Source organism: Cetorhinus maximus, chromosome 17 (assembly GCF_964194155.1).
Source record: "Cetorhinus maximus chromosome 17, sCetMax3.hap1.1, whole genome shotgun sequence".
NCBI classification, from domain to species: Eukaryota; Metazoa; Chordata; class Chondrichthyes; order Lamniformes; family Cetorhinidae; genus Cetorhinus; species Cetorhinus maximus.
Genome location: NC_135895.1, coordinates 18,055,898 through 18,067,939, shown reverse-complemented (window position 1 = coordinate 18,067,939; position 12,042 = coordinate 18,055,898). Strand labels below are relative to the sequence as shown.

General features: G+C 42.0%; 1 protein-coding gene across 2 annotated transcripts in view; it reads right to left on the bottom strand.

Annotated features, from left to right (window-relative positions):
* btbd8 (BTB domain containing 8) overlaps nucleotides 1-12,042 on the bottom strand; it is a 91,446-nt gene that overhangs the window by 63,495 nt on the left and 15,909 nt on the right. The gene's annotated exons all lie outside the window — the stretch shown is intronic.

Here is a 12,042-nt window from a genome sequence, read left to right as displayed (position 1 = left end):
GTGTACCTTTCTACCTAAACATTCATCAACTGACTGCAAGCAACACAACGAACAATTTGCTAATACTCATTAATCATATCCATGTTTTACTTCCATGCTGCTATAATTTGGTCTAAAACAAGATTTATGCAATGACTTGAAATGAAAAACTAAAGCCAGAGTTCTCTCAGTATTTGTTCCAGTTGGCTATTTATTCCTGTGATCTTGATTCTTGTAAAATGGAGCCCTGGCAACATTAAAAGGGACTAAACTACTGGAGCTGTCAAGCCCAACAATTTAAGGGAACAGAATTAACATTAGAAGAGATTAATTTAAGCCATTAATTCCAGAGTTCTTCAGCAAACCTATAATTCTTTCCCCACCTATTTCCATTATTTTTAAATCTAAAACTAAAACCTTTAGTCTTTCCACCCCACCCCCACTAGAGCTGTACTTTGAATATCCTGTCTTGCATTCTTAATTAGCACTTTTCTCAGACAAAGACCACCACCTTCAACACCTCTTTGACCCTTTTGTCTCTGACATCTTTTGATTATCTGCTCACACCACACCCTCAATGTGTCTCTTCCCCCCCACCCACCTTAAACCAATTTATATTTCTCCCTTGTTGAAACTATGCTTCAGTTCTGCTGAAGGGCCATGAGGGCTCGAAACGTTGACTGATTTCTTCTCCGCCGATGCTGCCAGACTTGCTGAGTTTTTCCAGGTAATTCTGTTTTTATTTTGTTTTGGATTTCCAGCATCCGCAGTAGCTTTTAGCTTTTTGTTTTTATCTATAATTTAACTGTAAGGCTAATTATATTCAAATGCAGGGTCAGGCTCAATTCAACGATAATCAGATAACACAGACTATTTTAAATCAGGAATATCCTTAATAATAAACAGCAAGAATTTCTTTTAAGAAAAGCAGTTATATCAAATTCCACAACTTGATCATTTTTTTTAAAAAAATGAACAGTTGCGATCCTGTCTTTAATTTTACTTCCTTGTCACACTGCTCACATTTCACATACCGGAAATTTGTATTCTTAGATTTATTTTAACAAAATTATAAATCTCTTCCCAACAGGACAAGTAATATTTTGAATGGGTCTTGTATTTAGAATTAGCTCTGCCAGATCCATGCAGCATACCTACGCTGGTTCCCCCACACTAGTTTACAAGAATGCAATTTAACTGTTAATAATTTTGCACAATGTAGCTTTTTCTGTACCTCACCCTTAATGATATTGTCTTGCAAGCTTGGAGAATGGAGTGCTTTGTCTGTCTCATATATCATCAGACGCAGGGGCTACTAAGTAAATAAGTCTTGCAAGCTAACCACTAATTTATGTCCCATCACCAAGCTCCCTACCGAGTTATAAACCTGCTGAAAGGCAATTGCCGACCTTCAGTTTCAGGATGCACATTTCCTATTTATTTAGCACTGCAGTTTTTACTGGCAGCACGAAGCTCCTTGTAGGATTCCCTGAACAGCAACAGCCTCCCATGGACTTCTCACAGGAAATCAAAATGTTAATAGGAGTTGGTTTTCATGTGCAAAATCCGCAATTTAATACATCAATATAATATAATCCGTGGCAAGTATTTTTCCAAAGCAAAGCAAAAAAAAATTCCCAGAACTCAAATATGGAACAGCAAATGGGAGCCTGAATGAGTTGTTTTTGAATCAGTGTTTACATTTTATGTAGAAAAAAAAAGAATTAGGGAGTTCACAGAATTTTCTTAGCATGAGTTGGAGGGGGTTCACCAGCAAAAAAGTTTTGGAATCGCTTGTTTAGATAATGTGTTGGTCCCTGGGTGGAGCTCAAGTCCATGATTGACACTCAAAAGGCAAGTGTTGTCAATGAACAAAGGATAGCACTTAAGGCACAGATATGCTTTGTTTCTTTTCCTTCTTTCCCCCCCATGACCAAAGAACATGTTTTTAAAACAGATAGACAAAGTAAATAATAGCAGTTCACAGATCAGGTATGATGTATTTTTGTTCTACCCCTTGAAACCTTCACACAGACCTTAAGAGGGCAGTGGACTAAGGACTCTTGACCTAGAGTAACACCAAGATTGAGATACTACTACAGCCAGAGGTGCCACCTTTCAGATCAGATGTCATGCCAATGTTTCATTCACTATCTCAAGTGGATGTTAATAAAAAAGGCACCATTTGAGGAAGAGCAAGAGAGCTTTCCTGGTGTCCTCAGTATCTTCACTGTATCAGTGTCTTTACAGTGCAGGAGGCCACCATTCGGCCCATCGAGTCTGTACTGGCTCTCTGAAAGAGCATTTCACCTAGACCCACTCCCCTGCCTTATCCCCGCAACCTTGCACATTCAAGGTATTCAAAAAAGGAATTGGATTGCTACCTGAAAAGAATGATCGAACCTGCCTCCACCATCCTTCCAGGAAGTTTGAGACTCCAACCACCCTCTGGGTGAAAAAGTTTTTCCTCATCACATTTACTCCTTTTGCCAATTATGAATCTGTGCCCTCTAGTTCTTGATGTTCTCCTGAGTGGGAACAGTTTGTCACTATTTACCTTGTTCATACCCCTCAGGTCCCCCTGGTCAGTAATTAACCATCTAAATCAGCATTACTAAGAACAGGTTATCTAGTAATTCATCTCAATGCTATATTCATTGCTGTGCACAAATTTGTTGCCAGGTTTCTCTATAACTGTGACTACACTTCAGAAGGTACTTCACTGCCTGTGAAGCAGGAAACCTGCCACAACAATCCATACGCAAAGCACCCAGAGGAGAGTGCGAGAAGAGGACCCAAAGAGCGGGAGTTTACCTGCAAGGGAGTGGAGCGGCTGTATAAAAAGAGTGGGAGTGGAGTTTACCAGCGAGGGAGCTGGTTCCCAACCAGACACTGGGTGGTGCTGGAATTCAAAAGGAGTGATGTCAGGACAAGGAAGAGAGCTGATTGGTAGGTATTGGGCAAGTGTTTTTTCCCCCACTCCCCAGTTTAAAGCTACATTATAGAAGGCAAGAGTCTCAGCATTTGTGTTTTTTTTAAGAAAAACTAAATAGTTTTTCACTTGGCTTAAATTTAAGGAAATAGTCTTTTAATTAAAACAAACAAAAAGTATGGCAAGGGAGCTCAGTCCCATGCGTTGTACGGCCTGCAGCATGTGGGGAATCTTAGACACACCTTGCAGTCTGGATGACCACATGTGCAGGAAGTGCCATCGGCTTGACCAGCTTGAGCAACGGGTTTTGGAGCTTGAGCATCAGCTGGAGACAGCGGTGCATCCGCGAGGCTGATGGTTGCGTGGGTAGCACGTTTTTAGACGTGGTCACTCTGCAGCTTAAGGAAGTGCAGTCAGAGAGGGAATGAGTGACCACCAGTCAGAAGAAGGGAGGCAGGCAGGTAGTCAGGAAAGCCCCAGAGTGCATCTCATTCAAGAACCGTTTTTCTGTGTTGGAAAACGGTGAGGGTGAAGGTTCCTCTGGAGAGTGCAGCCAGACCCAAGTTCATGGCACTGTGGGTGGCTCAGCTGCACAAGACAGGAGGAGTAAGAATGCAAGAGCAATAGTGGTAGGAGACTCAGTAGTGAAGGGTGCAGACAGGCACTTCTGTGGCCATAGACGTGACTCCAGAATGGTGTTGCCTCCCTGGTGACAGGGTCAAGGAACAGAACAGCTGCAGGTCATTATGAAGGGGGAGGGCAAACAGAGGTCGTGGTTCACATTAGTACCAACATAGGTAGAAACTAATTTGGCAGGGCGATGAGATACAGAGTGCAGGTGCAGTAGGGGGTGATGCACAGCCAAATATAGAAGAGAAACTAAGTCAGTCTGGAAGACAGAGCAAATATAGATCTTTTAAGGCACAAGGGAATAATGCAAGGCTGGATTGCATCTATTTTAACACAAGGAGTCTTACAAGTAAGGCAGGTGAATTGGGGGTGCTGATTAACACATGATATTGTTGCTATCAGAGACATGGTTGAGGGAAGAGCAGGACTGGCAGCTCAATATTCATTTACTGCAGTAAGGAGGGATGGTTTCTTAGAAGGTTCCTCAAGTGAGGCCATATGGGTAGAACTCAAAAACAAAAAGGGGGCAATCACTTTGCTGGGAGTGTACTATAAGCCTCCAAACCGTCAGTGGGAGATAGAGGAGCAGATTTGTAGGCAAATCTCAGAAATGAAAAAATAGGGTAATAATAATAGGGGATTTCATCTTCCCCAATATTAACCGGGATAGTCTTAGTGTGAAAGGTTTAGAGGGGGCAGAATTCTCAAGTGCATCCAGGAATGCTTTTCAGCCAGCATGTAGAAATTCCCACAAGAGAAGGGACAGTACTGGACCTAATCTTAGGGAATGAAGCCAGGCAAGTGGTAGAAGTGTCAGTGGGGGAGCATTTCAGGGATAGTGCCCATAACTCTGTAGGATTTAAGGTAGTTATGGAAAAGGACAAAGATGGACTGGAAATAAAGGTCCTGAATTCAGGGAAGGCCGATTTCAATGAGAAGACAGGATCTGACCAAAATGGACTGGGAGCAGCTACTTGTAGGAAAGTCTACATTAGACCAGTGGGAGTCATTCAAAAAGGAAGTAGAGTGTGTTCAGGGCCAACATGTTCCCGTAAAGTTGAAGGGTAAGACCAACAAGTCCAGGGAGCCCTGATGTCAAGGGATATAGAGGATTGGATAAGGGGGGAGAAACAAAAGAAGGCTTATGGCAGATACAGAGGGCTAAAAACAGCAGAAGACCCAGAGGCGTATAGAAAATGTAGGGGGGGTACTTAAAAAAACTAATTAGGAGAGTGAAGAAGGGGCATGAAAAAACACTGGCAGGCAAAATAAAGAAAAATCCCAAGGCATTTTATAAATACAAGGGCAAGAGGATAACCAGGGAAAGTGTCGGTCCAATTAGGGACCGAAGTAGCAACCTGTGCATGGAGCCAGAGAACGTGGGTGAGATGCTAAATGATTACTTTTCACCTGTGTTCACTATGGAGAAGGACAATGTAGGTGTAGAAATCAGGGACGGGGACTGAGATATACCTGAACAAATTAGCATTGAAAGGAAGGAGGTATTAGTGGTTTCAGCTGGCTTAAAAAGTGGATAAATCCCCAGGCCCGATGAGATGTATCCCAGGCTGCTGAGGCAAGGGGCCCTGACACTAATTTTCAAATCCTCTCTGGCCACAGAAGAGGTGCCAAAGGACTGGACGACAGCGAATGTGGTACCATTATTCAAAAAGGGTAGTTGGGATAGTAGGTGAGCACTTGAAACACCAAAGCTTACAGGGTTATGGGCCAAGTGCTGGAAAATGGGATTAGAATAAATAGGTGGTTGATGGCCGGCACGGACACAATGGGCCGAAGGGTCTGTTTCTGTGCTGTATAACTCTGACTCTATGACTGAGGTTTGGTTAATGGCAAGAGACATACACCACCTACAAAATACAACCTGCATTTCCTGTCGTGAAATAAGATAATGACTGGTAGAAACGTTTGATCAACCATGATCAAATTGAGTGGTGATGCAGGTACAAAGGGCCAAATAGTCTACCCCCACCCAGTGTTAAACAACACAATGCGCTGTCCTCTGAAAACAGGTGTGGATGAAGAGACAACTCATTTATAGGCACTCACTTTCGTGAGTGTCTTGCCATCAGTAGCACTTTTAAAACTGAAATGATTAGGGTCAGAATTCGATGCATTATGTTTACTGTTGGTTTATTTTGAGTTTGAACAGTTTTTGTTGAGATAGTGAAGTGTTGTTGAGGCCTCATTGAAAAAGGAATGCAACATTGATTGAATGAAAATATAATCAGTTGAAATGGAGACTTGAAGCTCCATGGGACAATTGCTATATTTATCAGTAGTAGTTCTGCCTTCTCATGCTGTCAAGGTTGATCCTTACCTTTGAGCTTCCCCCATCAGCTAAACAAATTAATCAGCACCCCTATGGTTTACATAACACATGGGCAGGAATCAATTTTTTTTGCAACATTGATCTAAAACAACCCCCTTTAAAACAAAAGCAAAATTTCAAAGGCATTTTTGAACTTGAATAATTTGCCTTCGTGCAAAATGTACAATTTTAAAATAAATTGCACACCAAGATCTTTTTCCCTGTAAATGTAGGCCCATAGATTTTACATTTTACCTTCACACGGGTCACCGATTCCATACAGGGTGTTGTCTGCATACATGCAATTGGGAAGCGGAATGATTTTTGACACAGCCAGTTTAAAAATAGGATAGTGCCCCTGAACCATTTTATGACTCTATCATTCAAATCTTTACAATTGGTTTTCACTCGCTTATAAAAACTAGAATGGGATCAAATTAAGTGGAATCTATCCACTGCTACTGACATAGCATTTCCAGATTTTAAATCATTCAGAAAGCAGACATGGCTACAGTGCAAAGCTGGGTTTTCTTTCTGCTGGAGAGCTGAATTTTTTTTCTTTTTAAAAGTTAGCCTAAAGCAGATTGAGTGTTTCAAAACTTAAAGTTATATGACTGAATCAAGGATTGTGTTTTTTTTAAACCAAGGGAAAACACACTGAGCAAATTTTATTCATTCAGGCTAATTTAACCCCAGAATTGCTTGCAGAACAGAGGTTGACCCCTTAGGGAACTTACTGGCACCTGTACTGCTCCACATCTTACCCATAGTTTAAAACTGAATTTACAGAAAGCTCTGTGAACCTGCTTCTGTGACATGGTAAACTATCCCTCCTCCTGCTTCTCCATCCGTCTGCAGCCTTTGACATGATTGACCACATCATCCTCCTCCAACACCTCTCCACTATCTTCCAGCCAGGTGGAACTGTTCTCACTTGGTTCCATTCTTGCTTATCCAACCGTAGTAAGTGAATAACTAGCAACGGCTTCCACTCTACCTCTTGCACAATTACCTCCAGTGTCTCCCAAGGATCTATCTTTGGTCACCCCCTATTTCTCATCTCCATGCTGTCCCTCGGTGCCATGATCCAAGAAACAGGGTTAGTTTTCACATGTATGCTAATGTCACCCCAGCTATACCTCAGCACCACCTCCCCAAACTCCTCCACTGTTGTTGAATCATCAGACTACTTATTTGACATCCAGTGCTGGATAAGCAGAAATTTCCTCCAATGGTGGGAATACTGAAGCCATTGTTTTCACTCCCTGCTCCAAACTCTGTTTCCCAAACTATAGACTTCATCCCTCCCCCTTGCAATAGTCTGAGATTCAGCCAGTCTGTTCACAACCTTGGTGTTACATTCAACCCTGAGATGAGCTTCTGACCTCATACCTACACCACTACCTAAACTGTATTTCCACCTCTAACATCGCCAGACTTTGCCCGTCTCAGCTCACCTGTTGCTGAAACTCTCATTCAGGACTTTGTTACCTCTAGACTAGGCTATTCCAATGCTGGTCTCAATTCTTGGCTGATCTCCTACATTCTACCCTCTGCAAACTTGGTCAGCCAAAACTCTGCAGCCCATGTCTTAATTCATACCAAGTCCTGTCCCCATCACCACTGAGCTCACTGGCCCATATTAGCTCCCAGTCAAGCAACATCTTGATGTTAAAATTCTGACCCTCGTTTTCAAATCCCTCTATAGTCTCGCCCCTCGCAGTAATCTCCTGCAGCACCACAATCCTCATATCTGCACTCCTTTAATTCTGGCCTCTTCAGCATCCCTAATTTTAATTGCTCCACCATTGGTGGCCAGACCCTCAATAGCCCAGGCTCCAAGCTCTGGAATACCTTCCAAACCCACAAACTCTACCACCTTAAAGGGCAAGGAACACCACCACCTGCAAACTCCCCTCCAAGCCATCTGGCTTGGAATTATATTGCTATTCCTTATCTGTCACTGGGTCAAAAGTCTGGAACAGCACTGTGGATGTACCTAGACCACAGGGACTGCAGGAGTTCAAGGTGGCAGTTCACCACCACTGACTCAAGGGCAATTAAGGACAGGTAATAAAGATGCTGGCCCAGCCAGCAATGTCCACATCCCATAAAAAAAAGTTAAAAAAATCCTCCCTACCCCCTTCTCCACCACTCTACCTCACTTACCTCTGACAGTCCTTACAACCTAGCTCTTTGATCAAGCTTTTGGCCATCTGACCTAATATTTCCTTATGTGGCTCAGTGTCATATTCTGTTTTATAATGCTCCTGTGAAGCACCTTAGGTACCTTGTCAGGGGAGGCGGTGGCATAGCGGTATTGTCACTGACTAGTATTCCAGAGACCCGGGTTCGAATCCCATCATGGCAGATAGTGAAATCTGAATTCAATGAAATTCGGGATTTAAAATCTGATTGTCATAAAAACAAATGATGAAGGTCCTTTAGGGAAGGAAATCTAACATACTGGCCTACTCCAGACCCACAGCAATGTGGTTGACTTTTAAAATGCCCTCTGAACAGGGGCAATTAAGGGTGGGCATGAAGCCACATGAATGGATTAAAAAAATATAGGGCCTTTAACATATTAGAAGTTGTTGCTGTTTGAATACAGAGGTATGAATGGTGCAGCTCTCCATCAGCATGGCTGCTTGCCATAGGGATCTGCACATGGCAGTTCCTCCCTCCGACTCAGAATGGAGGACGAATTCCTCCTTCTTGGAGGACTCCAAAAATTCCAGTCCCCAAAATTCTCAGTACCCGCAAACCATCGGAATAAAAGCAACTCTAATGCTGCCATGAAAACAACTTTTCACTATGTAAAACTTAAAATTACCACTGCATTAACTGTGCTGCTTTTTCCTTGGCTTTACACACACTATGTAGCTCGCAGAATCATCATTATACTCTGCTCAGTAAATCAGAGGTTCTTGCTCTGAAAGCTTGGCAGCTTTTTTTTTAAAACTTAAATTTGATTAACCAATTATCTCCCAGCATTCAGGAGGCTAATTTTAAGATTACTGACCAGGATGCATGTAGAAACACTCAGCAACTGACACCAGAATTGGTCTCCTCCATAGAGAGGCTGCATATCCCTCAATTTATTAATTTCCCACAGCCTTCAGGTTGTTACTAACTCAACGTAGGGCTGCTCAATTTAGAAAAGGAAGGAACGTGAATTTCTCAGTTGTGGTTTAATAAAAGATTAGTTTTACCGGTTGGATTTAAACGTAATTGATGTGAGTTACTCTGCATAAATTAATCTAAATTGGTAATACATGGTGTGATTTTTGAGTGTTGATGTGAAGCACTACAATTCTGGTTCTTTAGAGTAAATGGCACTCATCCACCCTCTGATCTTTGGCATGAGAGCTAGGTGAGTGTAGGAAGTGGTTGTGTGGAAAGAGGTGGGTTGGGGAGCAGTGGCACAGGGAACTGAATTCCCTGTACTCCGAACAGCACTAGTCTGCTTCTGTTGATTTGAAGGTAAGCATCTCTAGCGCACAGCACTTTTTCCCTCAACTTGGATAATGGTGAAAGTTTTGCCTTTTCTTTTGGGGAGGGCTTTGTAACTTTTAATTTGCACAATATTTATGTTTGTTGGGCCTTTACATATTTAGAAGCTGAAATCTCTGAGCTATGCCTCTCCACAGTGGCTCTGGATGTTGGTGCAGCACTGCTCCAGAATTAATTCAGCTTCTTTCTTTCCTCCAGTTTTCCCAGGGGAAACAAGAGGGACAAAGAACGAAAGAGGGTGGCTTTAAGTGTTTGGATGGACAGTCAGGATGCTGAAGAGAAATTTTATTCTCCTCTTATCCTAGATCCCTGGTCATTTCTGGTATAAATTTTCCAAGCCATTAGCGCACAATATGTGAGCAGCTTTTGCAATGTTAAAGGGTCTCTGTGCAATGCCAGGGCAGTTACTGTTTATTTTCTGACATGAAGTATTAACCTTTAGCAATGATTTTAGGGTCTGTGGGGTTTAACTCCTTGTATTGCTACTTCTGTTCCACAACAGAGCATTATTCTGGTGCAAGTCTTATGAAATCAAGTTTGTTTTAACTCAAAGAACGTAATTAGGAGCAGGGGACCATACAGCCCCTCAAATCTGCTCCACTGTTCGATACAATCATGGCAGACCTTCTACCTTAACTCCACTTTCCCAATCTCTGGATTCCCTCATCAAAAATCTTACAATTTCAGCCTTGAATGTGCTCAATGATGGTGCACTCAACTCTCTGGGGCAGAGAATTCCAAAGGTTCACAGCACTGACTGAAGAAATTTCTCTTCATCTCAGTCTCAAATGATTAATCCCTTATCCCAGGACTGTGCCCCTATGTTCTACAACTGCTGTCTACCCAGTCAAGCCCCCCTTCAGAATCTTATGTTTCAATGAGATCACCTCTCATTCTACTTCTAAAATCCAGGGAATATATAGGCCCACTTTACTCAGCCTTTCTTAGAGCAGCCCTCCCATCCCAGGGTTCAACCTGGTGAACCTTCCACATACCACCTCCAAAGCAAGTATATCCTTTCTTAAATATGGAGAGCAAAACTGCACAGAGTACTCCAGGCATGATCTCACCAAAGTTCTCTACAGTTGAGCAAAACTTCCTTATCCTTATACTCCAGTCCCCTTACAATAAAACTCAACATGCTATTCCCCTTTACTACCCTAATAAGATCAGGCCTTCAGTCTAGATACTTTTTTCTTTAAACATTGTATATGGGGAATTTTTCCCACCACGAAACGAAGAAATACTGGCCATTTTTATCTCGTGATAAAGCATTTAAAACAGGAACCTAATCATATTATAGCAATGCTAAAACTTGTATGCAGAAACTGAGTGGGTAATACACATCTCCAGCAGTAACTTGGGGATGAAACATATTACAGCACATCAGGGGGACATAATAGCTATGTCCCTGAAGAGGAATCTCCTAGCTTTCTATCAGCACATTCTTGATAGTGGCTCAAGACTTGTGTCCAAAACCAGAAGTGTGTGCTCTTCAGTGCCGGGACTTTGAACAGTATGTTTGGTAGATTGGCAACTGCTCACACTATGAAAGGGTACTTTATCATGGACTCTTCCTGTCCCCAATAGCAGAAAGTACAATTCCTGGGTCCTTCAGATAATATCTCCTTACACGCAACCCAATTTTTTGAAAAACGTATTCAATTATCAATTAGAATGCTGCAGGAAATTCAAGGAATAGCAAATTCAGCAGAATAAACTGATTACTCCACTGAGCAGCTGAATCAGAGGTCATATTCGTCTTACTTTAATGTTTACAACTCAATTCCCAGTTTTTAAATTGAAAAATTGATTAATAGACCCCCTTCCAGAATTTGGTCTGCAGTCTGCAAACACCCTGGGGTGCTTTACGATGTTAAAAGATGGTATACAGATGTAAGCCATTGTTATTACTCTCCTAGGTTGTGCTGTGCATGACCGATTTTTAAAAACTAGTTCTTGGGATTATGAGCATCGCTGGCAATTAAGGCCAACAATATTACCCATCCTTAACAGTCCTTGCTGAGTAGCTTGCTAGGCCATTTCAGAGGGCAGATAAGAGTCAACCATATTGCCGTGGGTATAGAGTCAGTAAGGATAGCAAATTTCCTCCCTTCCCCAGAAGGATAAAAGTGAACGAGATTGCTTTTTTTTTTAAAAAAGCAGCAATCTGGTAATTTCATGATCACCATTGCCAATCATCCAGATTTATGAATTAAATGAATTTAAATTCCCCAGCTGATGTCACAGAATGTGGTGGGATTTGAACTCCTGAATCCACAGCATTAGCCTGGGTCCTTGGATTACTAAACCAGTAACGTGGCCATTATGCTACCATCTGGTTTCTGCATTTGGTTGTCAATGGATTTTGTCCTGATTTAAATTTCTAACAATACAAAAATAAAAGCATCGAACTTTTACATAATCACAACCATTTTGCTTCTAAAAATACAAAAGCTCCAAGAAGAATTTTTGTTCAAATTCTGCTACTGCAGCTGGGGGATTTAACTTCAATCCTTTAAAGAAATCTTGAGTAAAGTCGATCATCAGAAACGATGAGTATGAAACTACCAGATTGTCGTAAAGTCTCGCTGGTTCAGTAATGTCCTTCAGGGAAGGAAATCTGTCTCTTTGGTCTGGTCGATATGGAACTCCA